Consider the following 4,695-nt stretch of genomic DNA (forward strand, 5'->3'; position numbering starts at 1 on the left):
TGCTTGAGATACTTAACAGCCATGAGTGAATGGCAGAGCAGACTCGATGGGCTGAATGGCCTAATTTCTGCTCCTATGTCTTATGGTCTTAAGGACACAATCAAATAGGCTTTTGTTGGTGTTGATTTAGTAGATTGCTAATCTCACAGACATGTGAATATATATTGGACATTACAAATACTGTTAATTAGACCTCTACTTTGAAATGAGAGATTTATATAAAATAACTGTCATGAAATATAACTCACTCATTCATGTGGAAATCTTGAGATTTTCTAACCTTTAAGCAAAACGTTTGGCCAGAGATATCAATACCTGTGTGTCTACTCATATTTTGCATTTAGATAATTCCTTATCAGAAATAAATTAGAGCTTATGAAAATGTCTAAGTAATTTTCTACCATGCATTATTAACATCTGCTTGTGCAGAAATGCTGGGGCTGGGCTAGTTCTTCTAAGTTGCTGCAATATATCAATTTTTTTGCATTTGTTTTAACATTGATTCTAATTCCTCTTTGCACAATTTGCATTTTATCTCATAATACTGACATCCAGATAATGCGTCATTGCTGTTTGTGTATCCGCTTGAATCTATGGATCTATGCCAGCATAGAAACTGTGCCATCTTTCACCCTGGTAACCTGACCTTATTTCCATAACAGCGTTTGGTATGAGTGCAGACCTGCTAACACAAATCACACCATGTGAGAGATTAGCATTATAATGAATGTTCCTGTCTAATTCATAATGCAATCCTTACACCGCATTGAAACTAACGGTATTATTGAATATTAAGAATTCATATAAAATTTATAAGAGGTTAGCTCCTAACTTTTAACAGAAAACTCTCCTGAGCTTCTTGAATTGAACCTAAAATATGTGAGGACACTGGCTGGATGTCACAGGCAAGACATCAGATTACATTTCAAAACAATCATTTCAACACTGAGATTGGGTCAATTCTTGTGAATCTCTATGACCACTCTAGCATTATGTTAATGTTTTGTCCATCCTCATTGCATTGTTTGTTTTCTGCCAAAATGTCTAGACACCTCAGAATATATCAGATCTTTTGGAGTGACGAAGTGGAAAAGAAACTCACTTTCTCAAATTCCCAAGAGAGGTATACATTTTCTTTCCTACTACGATGTCAAAGGAATTAAAAATTGCCATTGTGCTCTTCATCAACTAATTCTACCCACTCCCCATTGTTTCCCTGATACTTGTAAGGAAACTGGAAATTCTCTTGGACTTTACCCAAGTGCTATTCTTTACGTGTATTCAAACAATGTATGCTGTCCAGGAATGGAGTACTGTTTCCACCTATTCCTTACCTCACCCTCTGATGAAAGTCATGTCTTTATGATCTTTCATCCTGAAACTCCAGTGGTCTCGTATTTTCCACATCTCATGAACTTGAACTCATTCAGAACTCTGCAGCTGAATCTGAATTCACAATCAAATCCCCATAACCAAGGTCCCTCTGCTCATTTACCATAGATGTTGCCATTTAAGTTGACCTTTGAAGCCTTGAAAAATCCCTTCAGAAAATGAGGGTTGACCTACATGCTGAGTACAAAAGTGAACAGTTGAAGTAAATGTTATCTTTGTCATTTTCCATGTTGGATCTGCTCTGTGTGAGTGTGCATTACTATGCATCTTCACAAAACACCCACATCACCTGCTTGATCCCATTTGGTCAGTTTAGGGTAAGTTTGCAGTTTACACATTCTCCCCGTGTCTGCGTGGGTTTCTGCTGGGTGCTCTGGTTTCCTCCCACAAACCAGAGTTGTGCAGGTTAGGCAGATTGGTCATGCTAAATTGCCCGTAGTGTTCAGGGATGTGCAGGCCAGGTAGGTTAGCTATGGGAAATTTGTGGGTAGCGTATGGATCTGGGTAGAATGCTAGTCAGTGAGGACCTGTTAGGCCAAATGGCCTGTTTCTGTACTGTAGGGATTCTACGATTTCTATGATAATATTTATTTGTGAAGTGAAAAACTGAGGCTACTCTTAATGTGACTATAACAAGTTATGATTGAAAAGGGACATGGTCTTACTCATCAGGCATATACAAAAACATGACTGGTGCAGCTTAAAAATAGACAATTTTATATGTCAAATTGCTGCACGATTGAACTTGAATCTTTCTTGGCTATGGAACTAAATAAAAACCAATGTCAAATATGCACACCATCTAAAAGGGTTCACTGGATAGTAACAACTGATTTCCAGCCTAAATATCACAACCCCCTCAATATTACAGTTAAAGTCAGCCAATTTAATTGAATCTGTGAATAAACTACAGTGTGTTGTGTGTGGGCTGACATGTCAGCATTGAATTTACCTACTTAGCCCTTAAGAACCTGTGAATTAAGATATCCCAATGTAAATGATTTGGATTCATGTTGGCATGTCCCTTTAAATAAAATGCATGCAGTGACATAAAATACCTCTTCATTTTTTCTGTGGTCATTTTTCTATTCCATTTTTCAAACATTGTGACAGGTGGCAAGTGCTCAACTGTGCATTTTACTTTTTTATTATCACATTCTGTAGACAAGAGGAACCAATTAAATCTTATAAGTTTGAAACCTGATCCTCAACATAGCCACATCAGCAGTACAGGCAGTACGTTAGAGACCATCCCTCCTACTGCTGTCATAGATTTGGCAACAAGTTCCATTTTTAATAAGTAACAAAGTTCGAATGAAGACCATATGTAGCAGTGTTGCAACATATTTTTGGCTGAAAGTAAGAGAATGGAGAGAAATGCACACAGCCATTTTAAGCTAATCATTTAATCAGGAAGTTTCCAGTGATAGTACGTTGCTCACAGAAGCCTGAAAACAGATTTTTAGCTCTGCTAAATGTTCTGCTTTAGCTTATTGCATCCAAGGTTGACAGAGAGAGTAAAATTATTCAGTTGTAATTTGCTAGCTGCTAAGACAGTGTCTGAATGTAAGTGGTCGTCATCATTTGACATATTCTTCTGTGCAAAAGATCCCCAGTGACTTGCCTTGAGTATCCTGATTCTATCACTGACACAATGCATCAATTAGGGTCATTAGTACGAAGTAGAATAAAAGATTGCAAATCCCAATATTTCTTCCTTTGAGTATTACAGCACATACGCTTTGTCAAACCACTGTTTACTTTTTTTTTCCCTTTTTAACACCTTTTTGCCTCCAGCATATTTTACTTTTGCTTTCTTTTATGACGTAGTTACTGCTTCGAATTCATTAGATGTGTGAGGTCTCTATCATGGTCAAGGAAACACAAGAATATTGTATGCACCAAAAGAATAAGCACTAGATGTGATTAATGGAAAGAAAATCAAGGCCAATACATCAGAGTGGTGCGATCTGGCCATAGTCAGACTGGCAGAGTGAGAAAAGAGTTGTGATTGGGAATCCAGTAAGCTTCCCTGACATTCATCATCACGGTGTTCTGCTTTTAAAGACACTGTATTGACATGTTTCATCCAGTTAAGGTTCTCATCAACGGCAATCTCAAGAGTATTGATGTTGAGAATAGTTCATGGAGAGGAATCACTGCTATCATATGAGGGCAACTAGGAATGGGTAAATGAGGCCTTGCCAGCATTACCATACTGTTGAGAACAAATAGAGCTATCACAACATTATAAACATAAATTTCCTTTAATAAAACATTTCAGGGAACTTGTAAAATGTTCTAATTAATTGCTAAAAAAGCTCAACACTAAACAGAAGTTCCCTTCTGATTTGCATTTATGTTTTTTTTTGTGCCGTGATCAGAACTCTAATGTACAGAGAATATTTTTTATATGCAATTCCAAAATGATTTTTAAAGGTGGTATTGACAAAAATGACTGCGAATGTAAATGTACAACCTGCTCTTCTGCAATAACCTGAAAGGGTCAAAGGTATTAGCATCAACAGTGGTCTTCTAGAAACCCATTGAGGTCAGAGAGGCCAAAAGCTGAAAGAGAACATTTCTGACATTTTTCCTCCTGATGCTCACAGCAGTTAAAGCTGGACAAGCTCAGCCATTAGTCATGGTATAAAGGCATCAGAAATACAGAATCTCAACCAATTTACAAAACTGAGGATTATGAAGCTAACTGTTCACCTACAAGTGCCAATTTTACTGGTAACTTCCTCTGAAATCGCATTGTGATAACCCCTTTAATGTCCATGGGGAGCCACTAATTAATTTCCTTGTGGAGCGCATTGAGTATGAGTTTCCTTGGTAACAGGCAATCGCCTGCCCAGCTGGAACTCATCTCCTGAGCCCTGAGAGAAGGTTAGCACTCTCCTTGATAAGGATGGAAGGGATCTTTATGACCTTACATCACACAAATGGTTAAGGTATTGCCCTTGAGTTCATGACATCATATCATGTGTTTCGGGGCCCTCTTGTGGTGCAGTGGTAGATCCCCTACTCTTGGACCAGCAGTCCCAACTACTCCAGAAGTATACAGTAATACCACTGAACAGGTTGATAGAAATATAGGTTAAATAAAAAAAAAACATTCTAAATGTGAGGTCATGCACTTTGGGAATAATAACAGGAAGGCAGAGTACTGGGTCAAGGAAAAGATTCTTGGTAGTGTGGATGTGCAGAGGGATCTTGGAATCCATGTACACAGATTCCTGAAAGTTGCCACCCAGGTGGATAGTGTTGTTAAGAAGTCATGCAGTGTGTTAGTTTTCA

At 38.0% G+C, this 4,695-nt stretch overlaps 1 non-coding gene across 1 annotated transcript; it reads left to right on the plus strand.

Moving 5' to 3' along the window:
• Positions 1 to 4,262: 4,262 nt before the first annotated feature.
• Positions 4,263 to 4,389, plus strand: LOC140480185 (U6atac minor spliceosomal RNA). Its single transcript, XR_011961209.1, has one exon. It is a non-coding gene; the product is annotated as a U6atac minor spliceosomal RNA (small nuclear RNA).
• The last annotated feature ends 306 nt before the right edge of the window (positions 4,390 to 4,695 follow it).

This window comes from Chiloscyllium punctatum, chromosome 7 (genome assembly GCF_047496795.1).
Source record: "Chiloscyllium punctatum isolate Juve2018m chromosome 7, sChiPun1.3, whole genome shotgun sequence".
Lineage (NCBI taxonomy): Eukaryota > Metazoa > Chordata > Chondrichthyes > Orectolobiformes > Hemiscylliidae > Chiloscyllium > Chiloscyllium punctatum.